The sequence below is a fragment of the Sarcophilus harrisii genome, chromosome 4 (genome assembly GCF_902635505.1).
Source record: "Sarcophilus harrisii chromosome 4, mSarHar1.11, whole genome shotgun sequence".
In the NCBI taxonomy this organism is placed as follows: Eukaryota; Metazoa; Chordata; class Mammalia; order Dasyuromorphia; family Dasyuridae; genus Sarcophilus; species Sarcophilus harrisii.
The window spans coordinates 390,237,121-390,257,922 of NC_045429.1; the positions used below are offsets into that span (position 1 = coordinate 390,237,121).

The following is a 20,802-nucleotide window of genomic DNA, read 5'->3' on the forward strand; positions in this document are numbered from 1 at the left end:
CCCATCAGCTGGGGGATGGCTGAATAAATTGTGATATATGATGTAATAGAATATTATTGTTCTATAAGAAATGATGAGCAGGCTGATTTCAGAAAAGCTTGAAAAGAATTACATGAACTGATACTAAGTGAAGTGAGTAGAACCAAGAGAACATTGTACACAGTAACAAGATAATGAGGTGACCAACTGTGATGGACTTGGCTCTTTTCAATATTAAGGTATTTCAAGGCAATTCCAATAAATTTGTGATGGGAAGAACCACCCACATTCAGATAGAAAACTATGGAGACTAAATGTGGATCAAAATATATTATTTTTACCCTTTTTTGGCTGTTTTTTGTTTGCTTGTTTTTTTTTTTCTCATGCTTCTCCCTCCCTTTTTAAATTTGATTTTTCTCGCGCAGAATGCCAAATATGAAAATGTGTTCAGAAGAACTGCATATACTTAACCTATACTGGATTACTTGCTATCTATAAGAGGGGGTGTTAAGAAAGTAGAGAGAAAAAATTGGAACACAATGCTTTGCAAAGGTGAATGCTGAAACCTAGCTTTGCATGTATTTGGAAAAATAAAAATCTATTTTAAAAAACAAATAAATAATCTGGTTTATAAATGTTTACATTGGCAGTTACATAATTAAATTATTTTTCAACCAAAAGATTTATAGAGATCCAAAAAGCATTTGGGAACAAGAATGACAGTTGTTAAATGTCAAAGCAAACATAAAAAAATTAATTATTGAACTGTGTTTAATTGTTTGCAATATGTTGGATTTTTCATTTTTTTTTTGTAGAGTACCAAGGAACAAAATGTTGAGCCAACTTCTAATGCATGCATAAACTATTTAATACTTAATTATAAATTTCTAGAGCACATTTCATAAGCAAATTAAATCAGTCTGTAAGCATCATATATTGAAGAAAAAAACTACTTTACTAAACTCAAGACTGCTAAAATATTAGCAACATGTGGCCTTAAAGAGAAGGGGGTTTTGTTTTTGTTTTAATTGCTAAATTTTAGCATTTTACTATGAGATAAATGATTTAACAATTTTCCTTGAAAAGTAGGGTCAAAAAGTTCAAGCATTCTATTTCCATTTGGCTCAGTTGGTAAATTCTAAGTAATTATTCTTATAATTCAAGCATTCTAAAGCAACTCCCATCTCTTTACACTCAGTGATCTATAATTAAAATTAAGTAATTGTTGAACATATTGGGAAGTTACTCTAAAATATGACTGAATAATTTGGACTATGTACTTAACATTACATTTATCAAGGCAAATCCCATTGTAATTGTTTTCTTCTGTTTCCTCAACCACATGGCATCATGCCATGCAATGTACTTTTTTTGCACTTTAGAAAACTCAATATCTTACTTAGAAACAGCTTTGAAAATTGGCACAGGGCCTATTTGCAACTGATACTAAAGCTTAAATACCTTCCCAACGAAGTTACACTAACTTCAAAATATTCTAGGCTCAACCATTAAAATGTTTTTGTTTCGGTTACAACACTAATGAATCCCAAATGTTAGAATTTGTTTTAGCTGGTCTAATGCAGTAGGGATTTCACTTAAAAGAAAAGGTTGGATCAACTCCCCATTATATAACTGAGAGCAGATCTGTCAATATGATACTGTGCATTAATACATATAATGTTTGAAAGATTTAATGCTTAAATTTAAATTCAAGTATAAAAAATGTTAAATTCAGAAAGCCTACTCAATTAATTATCCTACTTTTTCCTGCAGAGAAATAGCAAAATCTTGGTTTCTAATTTCCACATGAAGATTCTATTTCTTCTCAAACTTGGATAAGCACAACTTCACCTTGATTGCTCTATCCCCTTAAAGTGGGGTGAGAATACAGTACTTCCTTACAAATGTAAAAAAGAATATAAACTGTCCACAAGAGGAAGAAAAACACTCTTCAAAGTATTTATAGTCCATTAAGTCTTGGCAAACAGAACCAATTTGACAGGACTTTCAGACATGACCTTATCAAATTCTCTTAATCATCACTGCCTGAGAATGACTCATTGTGAATAAGATATGAGAATTTCACATTCAAATGCTGGATCTTCAAGAGGCTATTGAGATATGTGTCCTTCTCTCCACATTTTTTGATTTAACAGAAAGAAACTGTCCTTTTAGAAACAGCACCAAAGTATGATCTTTTACCAAAGATGAGAAATTAAATAATGATTGTACAATTTCAGGAGGTGGGGTAGTGATGCAGGGATAGAGGAAAGATTATCACATGTCCAGAGATAAGTATATACATAATGGAATAGGAAAATGAAGCATAAGAAAACCATTCTGTGTTCAGAACCCAAATACTTATCCAACTTTTGGACAGTTATTATCATTTGAAAGTGTATATTTTCATGGAATGAAAATGCTCCTCTCAACTTCTAACCACTATTCGTGGTTCCATTTTTTGGAGCCAAACAGAAAAAGCCTAATCACTCTTTCAACATGATAACCCTTTAAATACTTGAAGACAAGTCTCATGTTCCTCTTAAGTCTTTTCTCCAGAAGAAATACTCTAAATTTATTTTAATATTTTAATAACTGCATTTCAATGCAAATAATTGTCTTTGTATTTTACATATTTAAAAAGAGAAGGGATCCATAGGCTTCACCAGACTGCTAGATAGGTCTAGAATAATCCCTGTCCTGCTAGATTTCCCTCTTCAAATCTCTCCTTTTTCCATTAATTCTCCACAAGGGTGCTAATCAGAGGGATTTTCACTGATAGAAAAAGGGTAAACAAGACATATTCTGGTAGTCTAGTTCTTGTACCTCTATTACTAACTAAGTTCTGACCATATCAGTGCCCTACTCAATAGGCACCAATATTTTCTTTCATTTCATTCTCTTCTGAACTCCCTACAATCCAGCTTCTGATATTCAATGAAACTAATCTCTCTAAAGTTACTAATGATTTCTTAACTGCCAAATCTAATGGTCTTTTCCTTAATATTCATTCTCCTTCACATCTCTTCAGTCTTTGACACTACTGATCATTTATATTCTCTCTGGGTTTTCAGGGCACTACTCTCTCCTGAGTATTATTCAATCTGACCATTCTTTTTGTATCTCATTTGCTGGCTCCTGTTCCAGATCATCTAAAACCTCTAACTCTAAAACTTTTTAACTCTAAAACCTTTTAACAGTATGACTCAGGGTTTGGTCTTTGATGCTCTTCTCTTCTCTCTCTATACTACTTCACTTGGGGATCTCATCAGCTCCCATGAGTTTACCAACTCCATGCTGAGGATTCTCAAATCTACATATCCTGATCCAAATTCTTTACTGATCTCCAATCTTGTTCTCCAATTGCCTTTAGAACATGTCAAATTAAATGTCAAATGTCTAGTAAACATCTTAAACTCACTAAGTCCAAAATGGAACTATCTTTCTCCATAAACTTTCTCTACCTCCTGCCTTTCTTATTACAATAGAGGACAACTTAATCTCCCAGTCCCTCAAGCTCCAATTCAAGAGTCCCCATGGAGTCTTATCTCTTACCCCATATCCAATCTGTTGCCAAGGCCTATTGATTTCCTTTGTAAAAACTCTCAAATTCACTCCCCTTCTTTCCTCTGAAACTGCCACCACTCTAGGTCAGTTTCTCATTAGTTCAAGCCTGAAATATTGTTAAGACCTTGTTGATGGGTCTGTCTGAGTCAACTCTTTTTCCTGCTCTACTCCATCTACCTTTCAGACACTAAAGTGATTTTCCTAAAGTGTAGATCTAACCATGTCACCCTTCTATTCCAATGACTCCCTATTGCCTCCAGGATCAAAAAAAAAAAAAATGCTGCTTGAACAAGTACTCTTTGACCTAGTGACACTCTGGGTCACCTGGCTATTCAACACTAAAAAAAGACTCTCCATCTCTCCATTCCAGGCATTTTCCCTGGCTGTCCCTCATGTGGGAGACCTCTCCTTCCTTCACTCTGGTTTCATTTAAAACCCAACTAAAATCCCATCTTTTACTAGATGTCTTCCCCAATTCCTCTTAATTCCAGTGCCTTCCCTTTTTAATTATTTCCAACTTATCCCATATATAGTTTGTAAATATTTGTTTTCATGTTGGTTCTTCCACTAAATTGTAAACTCACTGAGGTCAGGGACAGTCTTTTGCCTCTTTTTGTATCACTAGCATTTAGCACAGTGTCTGGCACAAAGGAGGTTCTTAATAAATGTTTATTAATTAATTGATTCACTGAATAAATTCATGATTCTTTACTACCAGTATGTTCAAATACAAATTGCCCCCCCCCCCCCAATGCACTCCTCTGCCACTGCCTACTAAGATCTTTTGTTTCCTTTAGTTTGGCACAAATACTGCCTTATTTACATGAAGTCTTTCTTGACCTCACTAGGCTGCTAGCACCTGCTTGTTTCAAATTATCTTTTATGATACGTCTATATCTATATCTACATACATATTTATGTCTATATACATACACTTTTGTATGTAAATGCTTCCTCCATAGAATGTAAGTTCCTTGAAATCAGGGGTTGTTTCATTTTTGTCTTGGTCTCCCCAACAACTAACATGGTACTTTGCATAAATAAGTGCTTTCTAACACTTGGAGATTGTATGGAAAGTCTATGGCTTTAAAGAAACATTGATCTTCAAAAGACTGCCTTTCTATTCCTCTAAATTCTCCAAGTTCTATCAATGTATTAAGTTAGAAGATCAGAAACATTATATACAAGCCATATTATCTTTACTTCCTGCCGATGTGGTCTTTAAAGTTAGCATTTAATATTTATTATGCCTTGAGCTTTTATATCAGGATAATGTAATATTTATTGGAATAACATTTGTCTTTTTTGCAAAACCACAGTTAAAATAAATGTCTATTATGTTGGTCAACATTCTATTTATAAAGCCTGACAATGCTCTTTAACTGAAGTATTACATAAATAAGTTGTCTCTAGATCAGAATCTATTGCTAAAGCAACAGAATTTAACAGAATTTAGTTTGAAAGCAAATAACTATTTAATTCACTGTTTTAGCTACAAGGAAATGCAGAAATAAGTCTATTAACTAAGTCTATTAACTTAGTCCTTTTAGGAATATCTGACCCTATTAACTCTTTCTGAATTCTTGTATGTACATTCACCAGACTAATAGCTCTCTTTAAGAATCTTACTACTAAAGGAAATAAATATCAAATACTATTAAAGGATTTCTAACAGCAAAAACCATATTATTTATATGTATAAAAAATTGGGGTTTAAAAAAAGAAGTTTCACATTGTCCCATTTCATCATTGCAACAGTATTGTGAAGTAGGTAGTACAAGTGTTATTACTATTTAAATTATGAGAAAATTGAGGCTCAGAAAACTGAAGTGACTTGTCTAAAGTTATACAGCCAAAAAGTGTGAAACTTTGCCTCCAGTCAAATATAATTCATTATAAATACTAAGAACCAAAGCAGAAATAGCAGAGACCAACTCCTGGACAGAGAAAGTAGTTTCCTTGCTTAGAATTATTATCTAAAAAGGAAACTTTCAAAAGAAAAGAATAAAGCTTTCATTAAAAAAAAAAAAAAGTAAATGAAGTATTATCCTCTGCTACAGAATATTCCACAGGTGAGTATTTATCCTTTTACTTGAGGGGAAAGAGAAGGAATGAGAGATGTTGACCTATGACTTTATTGGTATAGGGACTACCAGTAGGGAAAATAACCATTGCAGATTGGCATTTCTTTGTAATTTATAGTTTTAGAGTAGAATTTGGGGGTGGGGAGTGTTATGCACTGAAATATTATGCCCTAAATAAACTGTTATAGCCCTCCCCTGAGGAAGGTTCTCTGAGAGTGACTCATCTGTGGCCATGTAGCCAGTACTGGTCAGAGATATAATGAAATCTCTGATCTTTTTGAGAATATGTCTGACAGGGTTTACAAATTATAGGTCAGTGAGTCTGTCTAGTAATTATGGTAGTGTTCTAACCGATATCTATTTTCTCATTCTCCTCATTTTTTAAATGGATTTCAGACAGAAATCATTTCAGGACAACTTCTACCCTGTAATTTTTTATATTTAACATTCTACAGATATACATATATGGGTAAAATAATTGCTTTACACTATGTTGGCTGATTCTTTGCTCTAGTTTTTGACAGAAAGAAATGGTTCTTCTCCTTGCCAGACCCAACCCTCTATGAACAAAATCCCATCTCCTTCTTCCTCCTCTGTTCTTGCTGATACTTTCACACCTTTCACATCCATCCCCTTCCCCTCACTTACACCTCTTTAGATATCTCTTCATTTCTCACCCAGCTAAACTCATTTTGGGCTTCTTTTGGCTCTTCATCAAGCTCTACACCCCATTCCCACCTTCTCTGTACCACTGTCCAGCTTCCTTTTGTGTGTTATCATCTTCCTCCATTGGATTATAAGCTCCTTAAGGCAGGAACTGTCTTCTTCATATTTGTATTTTCAGGGCTTAGCACAATAAATGACATATATTAGACAGTTAATAAATGTTTGTTGACTAATATTTATTTATTTATACAATGGCTGCTCTAGTTCAGACCATTATCAGTTCTGATCTCTGGACTGTTTATTATAGACTCCTAAATGGTCTCCCAGTTCCTCACTTCTTCAATCCATCCTCCATAGAACTGCCAAACTGATATTATCATAGTTTTGATCAAGTAAATTCCCCTCCTCAAAGGAGTTTCAGCAATTCCCTACTGTCACTTAGAAACGTACAAACTCTGACATTTAAAGTCACATCTGACTCCAACCAATCTTTCCAGAATGATTTCACATCACTCCCTCTCACATACTTTATGTTCCAACTGATCCACTGATTGTGCTCCATACATAACCACTCCATTTCTGCCTTGGCATAGACCATCTCCCATGTCTAGAGTGCTCTCTTCTGTCTCTATCTCTCAGAACCCTTAAATTCAAGACTCAGTTTAAGTACCATCTACAAAAGAGGTTTTTTTTTTTTTTTTTTTTTTTTTTTCCTGGTAAGATAGGCTCCTTTTTCCCCTTTTTCTTGGGAATTGAAATAAGTCAGAATATTCCTTCTAATCATTTTTCTAAAGAAAAAAGGTAATAAATTTTACAAAGAGTTTCCAGATACTTTAAGCCTCTATTTTTTAAAGGCTAGTTATTCATTCAGACAAAAGTAATAAACCATTTGCAATTGTTTTCAAATCATATGTATTGTTACACTGACTTTTCAAAAGTGATTTATCAAAGATTTAGATTTCTCTATTATATAACATACATGTGTAAAATTTGTATGTCTTTATGCATATGAGTGTGTGTATGTATAAAGAAAATACAAAAAGGCAGGCATTACTATTTGTACCGATCAACTTAAAAAGTATGCTATATTTTTCAAGCAATGAAATGACGCATAACCTACAATATATACAGCTTATTCATTTGAAGTATAATGAAGTTTTATTTCTTCTTCAGGTAAGTTAAAATGACTATTAAGTCATTTTGAAACAATAGTGCATCATAACTCACTCTTCTATCTCAAGGACTAGTAACAAAAATCACCAATCGTGTTTTTACCCACCAAATAGTTTTAACAGTTCTATTGCATAGTTAAGCATACAAGATAAAGATTTCAAGGCTTAAACTGGTAATTGATTTTTCATGACATTTTCAAACATTTTTATTGACTGAGTCCATATTTCAAAGACAAGAGAATATATAACACCTGTTCTTTACAAATATTTAAAGTTTTTCAACTATACAATCTATGACAATTGCTTAAGGGTCTAAAATATCAAGGATAAATAATGATTATAAGATGTACATTACTGTGAATAAGTCAGAAATTTACTTATCAGAAAAAAAGTACTTCTTAACAAAGGCAACAAAATATGTAAACAAAAGCAGAGACATGGCATATTGTTTGGTTTACCTTTTACTTCATAATGGATTATCCATAGTACAATAATATTAAAAGGTTTTATATCTGTTGCAATATCCAGACCCCTTACCGAAGGTAGGCTACTATATAGCTTTTCACGTCACAGTATTAACCCTTTCACATCATTATTATTCATTAATGTTGAAGCTAGATGCATTATGAAATTGGTCCTTAGACCATCTCTCAAGAGTTTCAAGGTTCTAAATAATTCACTAAATAAGAAAAATTAGGAAATAGTCTGCTTCACAGATAGGATTTTTAATCCAACAACATCAAATATTAAGTATAAGAACATAAAATAGATAAAACCCAGTATGTATAAGAACAAAGTATATAGACTAACTGCTTATCCTACATTTAGGTGCTTTGCTTTACACAATAGGAAGATTCCTTACAAAGTCAGTTGTAAAGTGAAATTTGCAGGGGAAGGAAAAAGGACCATATTTTAAATATATTAGAGACGACCATTATAAAAGTGCTATTCCCAATATTTTTTTCATAGCATGGTGATGACTAGGGATTCTTGAAGACTATACCAGAGGACTCCAAGCTCTGAAAGATTCTACCAAGTTAGAAAGACCCAAATACAACTCCAGGAACAATCTACATGTCGCTTTCAGGAGACCAGTCTAACTAAAGATAGAGAAGCTCATCATAGATCATTTGGCCACTGCTATGAATTCTTTGACCACAGGAACTCAATACACAAGATGGTCCTCAGTATTGTAGTTTCTAAAGTGACTAATCAAAATGGCAGCAAAAAGGCACTAAAAATCATAGTTTTATGCTAAAAACCATGTTTTTTAGACTACATAATATAAACATTTGAGAGGCAGTATGGGCCTGGGGAATAGAAAGCTGATCTCAGAACCACGAACACTTAGGTTCAAGTTTCACCTCTGCCACTGCCATAAGCAATTCTCTAAGACTCTAAGATGGAAAGAAGGTTTCAGCTTGCATTGGTAGAAGAGAACTCATCTGCCCCTATCCCATGTAAACATTTAATTCAGTTGATATACTGGAGCAAACTAACAGCATTAACACTGACATTCTCATTTTAAGTGAAACCAGAGAAAATATATCTAAATGCTAGGATAGTTAACAGATCTCCTTGCAAAGATGAACATAGGAGTTAGCAGAGTTAGTTTCATCTAGCAACCAAAGATAATAAATTACATCTCACAGAAGCCCAAAATCATATACTCAATTCAGGTGCTGCTTCCTTTGATCAGATTTTTCTCACCCGATGTATCAGGTATCAGTGTTCCTTCATCCTCCTCAAATTATCTTAACTCCACTAAACTGTGTACTAAACTATATCCACCTAGTGCAGGGTTTCTAAACCTTTTTTGTGTCCTATACCCGTTTGGGAAGTTGGCAAAGCCCATGGACTTATATAATGTTTTTAAGTGCACAAAATAAAACAATTATAACAGAAACCAGTTATAGTGAAATACAGTTAGGAAAATATTAAAAATTCTAAGTTCACAGATCCTCTGAAATATATGTATTTGTATCTTGGCTAAGAATCTATGACCTCATAAAAAGAAATCTTCTTGAGAGGAAGGGCTGTTTCGTTTTTGTCTTTGTATCCCTATTTCTAAGAGACACACTATCAAGAGGTATGCTGAAGTCATCTGACTTCAAGGGTCATTGTTATATTTCAGAAAGACTTAAATCTCAGAAATCTGCTCTTGTTCTATTGTTTTGTTGATTATCTAGAACAAAAAGAATGTCAGTAATTCAGATTAAACTTAAAAGTGTGTGTGTGCATATATGTTTTTTTTTCCCCCCAGAGAACTGGGGGAAAATTTTTTTTTCCCCTGCAGAAGGTTGTTGAACACTTCCCAGTACATTCCTGTATTACTCTATAAACATTGCCTGATCTCATCAAAAACTCAGCAATGAAACTATCACCAGATGGGAAGCTTGAGGACTGGAGGCTGCTAATAATAACAATAACAAGCAGCATTTATAAAAAGCTTTATGGTTTGCATAGCAACACTTTGCATACATCTCATTTGAACCTCACCCCTGGGCAGTATGGCATAATGGATAAAAAGCTAAATTTGGAGACCTGGGTTCAAATCTCACTTCAGATAGTAATTTTGTGAGTATGAGCAATTCTTTAATACCTTCCCACTATGTTATAGACAGATTTTGATCAGTATTGGTGCAAGGAATTCCCACACCAGCAAAAATCATAGACTCTTGACTCTTATTTATTAATATAGCAGAAGTACTTTGTACAGAATAACTTAATAAATGTTTGCTGAATTGAATGACCAAGTTTATAAGCACTTATTTAGCACCTACAAGTCAGGCATTGTACTATGTTCTAGGAAAGTCAAGCAAAAAATAATCCATTCTCTCACACACTGGCTAATGTGGGAAAAAATATGCAAATAACTGTGTACAAACAAGATATGGAAGAGATAAATTGGAGATAATCAACAAAAGGAAGGCTCTAGTATTGATGACCAGGCAAGACTTTTTGCAAAAGGAAGGATTTTATCTGAGACTTGAAGGAATCCAGGGAAAGTGGGAGACAGAGTGAAGAGGAAAAGGATTTTTGCTATAGAGGATAGTAAGCAAAAATGTTAAGTTAGGAGATGAAACACCATGTGTTAAGCAGCTGGTGGTACAGTGGATAAGGTGCTGGGTTTGGAATCAAAAAGACCTGAATTCAAATCCATTCATGGTTGTTATGAGTCTCTAGTGAGATAATAATTATAAAACCACTTAGCACAGTACTTGACACATAGTAGGTGCTACATAAATACTTATTTCTTTTGTCTTCCACTCCTTATGTGCAAGGAAAAGCAAGCAATGTCACTGGATCTTAGAAGGGACTAAAATATAAGAGGACTAGAAAGTTGGGAAAGGAGCAGGATATAAAGGGCTTTATAAGCCTAACAAATTTATATCAGAGATTCTTATAGTGAGAACAAAAACCAATTAGCTATAATTTCCTATCCCCAGGTAGAAGACATTTTAGAATGCTTTATATTCTGATCCAAGTCTATTCCTACACTATATTAGTGGCCATTCAGAAAGACATCTTTGAAAATAAGTATAATTTTACCAGATTTTCCCAGCTTTAAAAATGTCTCATTTTACAGATCACAGAAATTTCCAGAACATCATCTCCTTGCCTGCCATGCTTTTCTTTCCAGAAAAATTCATGCAGTAAAATAGTTATTATTTTTTCCAGTAAAATAAAAATTAATTTGCCTTGGACATCTACAAATATTTCCAGTAGTTTTAACCATTATACTATATTTCCCATCATCTTTCATTACTTGTCATGCTCCTATAATTTTTAAAAAGTCTAGTGAGCTTTTTGTTGACATATGAATCAGCATATAATCTAGTGGGAGATCAGTTAAAATTGACTCTGTCTTCAAAATCACCAAAAATAACAGGATCAAAGACTTAGAGCTAGAAATTACCTTAGTGGTCTTGTAGTTCACACCTGCACTTTACAGAAGAGGAATGCAATGCTCAGAGAGATTAAATGACTTGCCCAAAGACACAAGAGTATTAAGTAAGTCAAGAGTCAAGAGTCAAACCCATGTGTTCTCTTTCAAATTATGAGGGACAAGGTCTGGACCTGATCTTGATATAGGGAACTAATGGATGAAGAAATAACTTTTAACCTTGCAGATCAATATCTTTTCTGAAAATTGAAGTCTTAGGGCCATTAAGTGTAAGATCTTCTTGGCTACAAAGCCAACTTTTTATCCACTATACCACCGTTCATTTCAACTTGCAATTTATAATTGGCACAAAAGTTGTCACATTAGACTTTGCACCATGATATATAATGGAAAAGAGATTAATGAATATCAGTGTCAAAGGAAGATAACAGTTCCTCTAGTTCAGATTCTAGATCCTCAGATAGTACAGACTGTCCTGGTGACAATGAGATGCTACTCAGACTATTCTGATGAGAAAAGAGTGACTATAGTAAATGACTGAAATCAGGGAAGAGAAGCAACAGAAACTTGCTCCTCATGCTGACTCTACAAAAGCTCTTCACTCACAGAGCATGGGAATAGCACCTGTGAATACAGATTCTATTATCCCTTTCCCTAAAGAAAAAGACTTAAAGTACAAATATAATTCTTTCACATATGAAGGGAAACAGATGATCAACATCAGAAATTAGGAAACAAAATTTTTAAACCCTTTCGTATGCCACCTAAGATCACAAGTAAAAAGAAAAAATATCTAGGAAGATTTTCCAATATCATCTTTATGATTTTTGTAAACAAATACTGCGTGTCTCAATTTAAGCAGAAGAGGCCCATTAAATTATCAATATCAACCACAGACACAGAGACCAAGTTAAAACAAAGGAAAAGCAATGAGCCTTCCAACATTCAGAATTACCTTTTTTTTTTCAGTGTAGTATCATTGCTTGGTATTGAAATATGTCCTGATCCAAAAGGCCCCAAATTCAACAATGACGAGATAAAAGCCACTTTTATAGGAATCTGTAAAAAAAAAAAAAAAAGAAAAAAAGAAATACAACCAATATGTGCTCAGTGTAATAATAATGAGCAAATAAAAAGTAATAACAGTCTGAAAGCATGCCAGTAATAGTACCACTCTATTGATAGCTAAATGACATGTGAATACCTTCACATTCCACTTTCTTTCGATCCGGTGCTCAGGTTTCTAACCAAGCTAGGCAATAAAACACACACACACAAACCTTTCATTTTTTGACAAAAATTTTGGAAAGATACAACTGGCCTGTTAAAATTAATTATAAATAGTAGCTTGGGCAGCTAGGTGGTATAGTAGATAAAGCAGCAGCCCTGAAGTCAGGAGAACCCGAGTTCAAATCTGGTCTAAGACACTTAATACTTCCTAGTTGTGTGATCCTGGGCAAGTCACTTAATCTCAACTGCCTCAACAAAAAAAACAAAAAAGTAATGATAAGGTCTTTGGCTCTGAGAGTATCACTGACCTTTTATTAGAAATGCAAACATTATTAATAATGTAATTAAATTACTAAGGGAAATAAAATAATAATAAGAGAGTGCTCAGGAGTCATAGTTTCAGAAATTACCAAGAATAATTCAATGCAATTCAACAAATATTTATTAAAAGCTTATCATATGAGAACCATTAGGTTAGAAGACTAAACAGGGAAACAAAAATTTAAAAAAAAAAAAAAAAAAAACAGTTCATACCCTTGAAGAGGCAACAATCTAGAGAAATGATTAACTCTACCACAAGTAAGAATATGTTTAAGGACATAGATGGGGTTCAAAGGGTACTATGAGACATATGAAGGAATTGAGATCACTTTTGGGCAAGAAGACAGAAAAGTCTTCTTAGAAAAGATGACATCTGGGATGAGTCTCAAAAGAAAACAATTTTGACAGGCAGAGATCTATGGGAAGCTCTCTGCAAGCATACTTTTCAGAGTGTGAAAATTGCATGCCAATAAAAGAATGCAGGACCAGATCAAGGGAAGGTGAGTCATACCATTTGGCTAGAATTTAAGACTATGAGTGAGGGGGATAAGATACAGATAAGCATATAAAATTTATAGGCATATATACTTTCTGGCTTCAGGAGATAGCCTCAATATCAAGGTCTCTTTGCTACTCTTGCCTAAATACTGGTCTGGATTTTCCTACCTTCTGTCAACCTGTCTTCTAGCTTTTCTTGGTCAGGCTCTTAAGCAGCATTTTTCAAATTACCTTGGCCTTTCAATTCTAGACTTGAAATATATGATGGAATACACAAATGTGTTTTATTGGGCTATGGTCTCCACTTAACTTATTGCCGTAACTGCTGGTCTAAGCTACAGAATATTAGAATTAGAGTCCTTCTGCTCTCTGACTGTCCTTTTTCTTAGGTAAGATGTGCTCAAGGTATAGGTGCAGTTCAAATTGAGCCTAGTTATTAACCTGCTCCCATCTTGGATGGTAATAGTCCCAGAAATAACCATCTATCATTCAAGAAAACAAGAACAAAACATTCTGCTTTGTCATATCCTTTAGAGACATGGGGAAAAAATTGAAAAACTTTTCTGTTTTTAATATAGTAGTTATTGAAAATTTCAGTCTCAAACAAGAAAATGGTATAACTGTTCATTCATAACCCAAAAAGGACAGATTCATGTCTGAGAACAAATGCAATTTGTTTTTTCTCATATTTATTTATAGCGGTGTTTCTTAACTTCTGTAATTCCCAAATTCAGTCCATAAAACACTGGAGTTCTATACAAAATGATTAGCAGTTCATTGAGAAAAATTTCATGGGAATTACCTGTATATCAGAATTATTCCTTACCTATGGTAATTTTTTAATATAAAAATAGGTTTCATATTCTCTGTTTTGCTTCAAATTTTTCTTAATCATCCTTTGGATCCAGAGGTGTTCCATATTCCAATAAAACACATTTATCCATTCCATTAATATATTTCAAGTCTAACAGTTCCATGTCCAAGTTAATTTGGGAAATGCTGCTTGAGAGCCTGACTAATGAAAGGGAAAATGGAAATAAAGAAGGGATTGGTCAGAGTAATATAATCTATCATTAACCAAAATCCTTTTCAATTAATTCACTGAGGAATGAGAGAAGGATGGGGCAAGGGGAAAAATAAAAACTGGATAATGATTAATATCCCAAATACTTTCTTCCATATTAATAAAAGATTCTGCATTTAGGCTTTCTTGGACCAGAGTCAAATGGTGATGCAATTGTTTTCCTCAGATTTCAGAACTTCACTAAAGGTTATCCTGATTGAACATGAAAGAGTTGGAAGGTAAATGACATCTTTATTTCTAATAAGAGTTAATTGTACTCCACAGAGAAAGAAAGACAGGTCTTTGCAATGGCTGTAATATTTCTTGTTTATGGATAACTTATAAAGAAGGGTCTATTTTTCATTTGTAAAACTTCTGTATAATATAAATTGTAAAGCTCCCAGAAGGCAGGAGCCTTCTAAATTTTCTTTCCTTTGTTCTGAGGTCCTGAACATTATGGTATGTGGTATCATACACTCATAAATTCTTAATTTCTGCTTTTTTTCAAGACATAGAAAAACTTCTCTATATATTCTGGGAGAAAAAACCAAGTAAATGAAGAATATTTATTATGATGTGCACTTAGACAACCTATACAACTAATTCATCAATATTTATTGGACATACACTACAATTAGATAATGAGTTGGTCCCCAAATTAAGAACAGGGAGATGGATTACCTTCAGAAAACTGGAAAAATTCTTTGGTAAGCCCAAAAACAAAAATTCATTTTTATACTAATATTCTAATGATGATATTGTATGGCTATGGGTCATAGAACACTAGTCTCTAAAGAATTAAATGAGTTTCAAAAGGCAATGAAGTGGTTTGTGATCAGTGTGAAAAAATTAAACACATAACAAATGTGGAATTATGCAAGAAAGTTATTCAAGAAAAAATGCAAGAAAGTACAATTTTTGTCAACAACAACAAAAAAAAAGTATGAATGAAAAAAGATGGAGCAAGTCACATGGAAAGAGAAAATGATTGCCTACAGGAAGTCTGCAGTTTCTATTGGTTTCTTCCTTAAGTCAAGAGAAGGCAAGAAAGGTCCCAGTATTTGGGATGAAACTTATGAAAAGACAGTATAAGAGTGACACAGAAAAAGCAAGAATGGAAGGGCTGTAATCAACATCTTTGGAGAAAAAACCCAAATAAACAAGATCACAGTCCATCTGAGTAAGTAAAAGCATCATAAAGTTGTCAGGTCTTCTTCAATATCAAGCATTCTGCTTTGTATCTGACTTCTTGCAAGAATTTTTAGCACCAAATTAGTGGGGTAGTGGCAAGGAATAGAGACAGAACTAAAACAACCAAAATAAGGCTAACAACACACCTCACAACTATCAGATAGACTAATATGACAGAAAGGAAAATGATAAATATTGGAGAGGTGAGAAAATTGTACACTAATGCCTTGTTGGAGCTATGAACTGATCCAACCACTCTGGAGATCAATTTGGAACTATGCTTAAAGGACTTACAAAACTGCAGTCTCACTACTAGGTATGTAACCTAAAGATATATAAAATTGGGAAAAGGACCTACATGTACAAAAATATTAATAGCAGCTCCTTTTGTAGTGACATCATTGGAAATTGAGGAGATGCCCACTAACTCAGCAATGCCTAAACAAATTGTGATATATTATTGTGATGCAATACTACTGTGCTATAAGAAATGAGGATCAGGCAAATTTCAGAAAATTTGGAAAGACATGAACTGATGCTGAATGAAGTGAAAAGAATCTGAAAACCATTAGATACAGTATCAGCAACAATATGCAATGATCGACTATCATTTGATGATCAATTATGATCAGGCTTTTCTCAGCAATACAATGATCCAAGAAAATTCCAAAAGACTCATGATGGAAAGTGTTATCAATATCCAGAGAACTTTTTTTTTTTCCTTTCTCGTGGCTTTTTCCTTTTGTTCTGCTTCTTCTTTCATAACATGACTAATACAACATGATTGTATATGTATAACCTAGGTTAAATTGCTTGCTGTCTTAAGAAGGGGGCAGAAAATGGAAGGAAGAAGAAAAATTTGGAACTCAACATCTTATAAAAAAGGACTATTGGAAATTAATTACATATAATTGAAAAAAATACTATTAAGTAGCGGAGGGAGGGAAATAAGACTGGCAAAGCTGGATGATTTTCTATGTCTAGAATGTATTGTCCATGTGAAAGTTATAGTCTTGAGATTATCATTTTAGTTCATGAGTTTTATAATTAGAAGCAAAACAGTAAGAGATTTAGCCAGCTTTCATGTATTACTATGAAATCCGAGATTATGGTCTCTGATTAGTCTATGATCACGGTCTATGATCTCTCAAAGAGCAATTTTTCTAGTCAATCAATCAAACATTTATTAAGCACCTACTCTTTGCCAGGCACCATGCAAAGAAACCCAGAGAATAATTCACCATCAACATGAAGCCTTTCCCAATTCTTGAATTATGTGAGCTCTGCCTTTCTAACCACTACATATTTCTTTGTATTTATTTTTTTTAATTTATATTTATAAACATACTCTCCCATTAGGATGCAAACAAACTTCATGAAAGCAGAGATCATTTCATTCTTTGAATTTGTAACCCCAGGACCTAGCACAGTGACTGGCAGACAGTAGACTAATAAATGCTCGTTGCCTGATTGGATCCATATATTAGATGCAAGTCCATAACATCCTCTTTATTATAACTATAACCAATCTTCTGAGACTTTTAGCAGTAACACTCATCATAAGAATCAAACAAAAGCATAAAGTAGACTCAAGGGAATACCTAAAAACCCTATGATGGTGAGTGTTCAGAATAACAAATAACCAATAAGAACTGCAGGACTGGGTGGGAGAGCTAATAGAAATTAGAGCAAGACAATGCAGGTCATAGCAAGTCTGGAAACCAACCCAGACTCTGACCTCAGTTTCACTCTTAAGATTCACATGCCATTTTTTACAGACCATGGCTTCTTAGCCATGATCTCTAGACTAGACATTTCTTGGACCATTTTTTCTATTTCCAACACATAGCTGGCCTCAGCCCAGCACTGATAGTCCCTTCCAGCTCCCAGTTAGAAAACAACAACAAAAACCCTACCTACAAAGTTTGCTTAGTCAGTCAACATTCCCAGGACTCCAATTTCCTCTTTTTTCTTTCTGATCTGTGCTCTGAAATCCTCTAGGCTGTTCTCTCCATCCTTTATATTCTATTATCCCACAGTTTCTATCCAGCCCTCTCTTTGGACTTTTCTTATTTGTATCTGCCTTAAACTCTCCACAATTCTTTTTAAACCCCATCATGAATCCTCTTGAGTTTTTGTTTGACTACTTTTAAAACATCTAATTCTATAGAATAAAATGTGTTCATTTAAGGCTCTCCTCCAACAAGATATTTCCTATACCTATATTAAAGTCATACAAAATTATTTGGTTACAGTTGAGATAATTTAAACAATGCTCTAATCAGTAACAAACAAGGCAAGAACGTGGGAGACATGCTCATTAAAGATGTCTCCCACTCTAATACATAATCCACAAGGAAGAATTCCTTACAGATGATGAGGTTCTCCAGATAGTCTGATTATGATGATATTGTGCTGATGTATTGAGCCTTGAAACACTGCAGAACCTCAGTAAAGGAATCCAAATTCACTCAGAGTTGGACCTAACCAGCCACAAAGCAAAACAAAAAAGTAGATGAAGACTGGCCAGACGTTCTATGTGTTGGAAATAAGGTTTGTTCAAACAGTGAAATGAGTCCAGAATTGAATCAGAAGAAAAGACTGGACTCAGCTGCATTTAGGAAATCCCACAGCACTGTCAATGACTCCAAGCTTTTTCTCAATATAAATAAGTCATCTTTTTTAACTCCTATATTCTTCTAATAATATTATATGGCTGTGAATCATGAACTGTTCTCATCCATGCAACTCAAATACATCTATGACCTAAATGTTCCCTATACATCTAAAACCTTCTATGCCTTCTGGGCACTCTTACAACCCTATGTCCTCTCAGAAATTGAAGGTAGGGGAAGAGAGGAAGAAAGGGGAAGAGCACAAGAAGTCCACTCAAAGTATTGATGCCTTCTAAAAGTCTGAAGCTGGGAGTAGGAGCTGCAGCATCCCAAGCAGCTCATGCAGAAACCACAGCAGCAGACAAAGGCAAAGTAGGGACCCCGGTATCATGGGTTACTAAAAGAGGCCTGAAACCAGGGCTCCTATCAAAGCCACTGCAAAAGACAAAATCATCACAAGTACTAGGCAGCGCCAGCCTTGCAGGAGAGTTGTGCCCAGCACAATCGATGACACTCAAGCCCTGTCAAAACTATGGCAAAGAACGTGGCCAACCCCCCTAAGTGGAATGTGTAGAAAGAAGTAGACAGAGAGGGATTAGGGCCAAAACCCATGTAGGGCCACAGGGAGACAGGCACAAAAGTCAGGTATATATTGGATCTTAGTTCTAAATACTCAACCTAGAACTGCATCCAGACTAAAAAAAGGGATAGGATTAAGAAGGAATAAATGATTATAAAGGATTTTCATATTAAAAGAGGAGAAAAGGTAAGTGTCCCATCAGAATCTCATGCTTTTCTAAGTGAGTGGAATGAAGAAAATAAGGAAAGACAAAGGACAGGGTCTCAGAGTAGTCTCAAATTATAATTTTTAAAAGAGGAAACAAAAGGAAGGAAAAATACACTAATGAAAAAATTAAAAAGTGGAAAATACTATTTTCCCCAAGTGTGATACACAAGAATATATAAACCCAGAAAAGAGACAGAGGGAAAGGGCATTTTATGAACTTTACTCTTTTTTGAACTGGGCAAAGACGCAAACAAAATAGTCTGGTGTGGAAATACATTACAATCTAGAGAGAAACAGGGAAATAAAGGGAAAGTGAGGCTTAAGAGGAAGAGAATATTCACGAACAAAAAAACCCCTTATCTTCATAGGATAAATCATCTTGAAAAAGAATAAAAGTTGACAAAAAGCCTAAGATCCAGACAGAGATTTTGCTGGACTGTGTGACTAGAGAGTAAGAAGCATTAGACAATTTCAGTGATAGATTTCTGGTGTTGATCATATTTCTTTTCTTATACTTCCTTCTGTTTAGAAGGAGGGGAGGAAGAGTGAAAAAGTAAAAGACAATATAATAAAAAATTAAATAAATAAGTTAACCATCTTAACCATAAATGAGGATGGGAATGAGTAACAAAATAGATTAGAAAGCAGAATTTAAAGATATATCATTTACAACAAACACATTTGAAAGATAAATTGCTTCATTTTTTTGTATTTGTATTCCCAGAAGCTAGCCCAGAATCTAATGTACAGTGACATTTAATAAATGCTTGTTGAATGATTAAAATACACAGATTTAAAATGAGAAGCCAGAGTAGAATTTATTATACATCAAGTATTTCAAAAAGGGAGAATAGCATTAAAATTTCAGACAAGGAAACAATAAAGATAGGGATAAGGACCAGACCTCTAATTTCATTGATTAAAGAGAACTCCCAGATGAGGCAACTCCCTTTACCAATGCAAATCATCATCCAATAGTCTTAGAAAGTTGCCTGTAGCACTGAAAAATTAAATAACTTTCCCAGAATCCAATCACATATATGTGATGGAGATTGGATTTGAATCCAGGGCTTCCTGGCTTCAGAATCAGATCTTCACCGACCACACCATACTGTCTCTCAATAAAAATAGACCAGGTTAAAAGAAATTGACAGAAAAACAGGTTATGTTTGAAGGATATAAATGAAGGAATCAATAATGAAATAATAAAAATATTTGTAATCTTTTTGTAATTTGTAATCTTTTTGTAATCTATTTGTAATTCAAAGGAATTCAAAGGTCCTAGCTTCCTGAACTGATAATGCATCAGCCAGGAGGGGCTTGGAGTAATCTGAAAGGAATCACAAATCAATCTGAAAGGAATCACAAATTCAGTTTTTTAAAGGGACCAAAACCCACTTCATTCCCCCCTCAAGCAGTTAAAACTTAAATTCATTTAAGAGAAAAAAGGACTTGGGGCTGGGTCTCTTACTGAGGCAGAATTGAAGGAGATTGTGTCCTTCAAAGATTTTCAAAGTTCTGGAGTACCCTCTTCAAACCCTTACAGAGAACATCTCTACAAAAGATGAAATTAATAAGGTTTTCTTTATTCAGGTAAATATGGAAAGGACTTCAAATTGGAACAATACTTCTTAATATTTCTAAAAGAAAGAGGGAAGGGAGAACACATAGGTCTCTGGTAATTACTGAACAGGAATAGAAAGGAATATATATACATATATG

The 20,802-nt window shown here is 34.1% G+C and overlaps 1 protein-coding gene across 1 annotated transcript in view; it reads right to left on the reverse strand.

The window, feature by feature from the left end:
• Window positions 1-20,802, reverse strand: part of DISP1 (dispatched RND transporter family member 1) — a 253,315-nt gene that overhangs the window by 194,919 nt on the left and 37,594 nt on the right. Inside the window, exon 2 of the mRNA XM_023502005.2 lies at window positions 12,331-12,434. The gene's annotated coding sequence lies outside the window, so the exon portion shown is untranslated. The remainder of the gene's footprint in view (window positions 1-12,330; window positions 12,435-20,802) is intronic.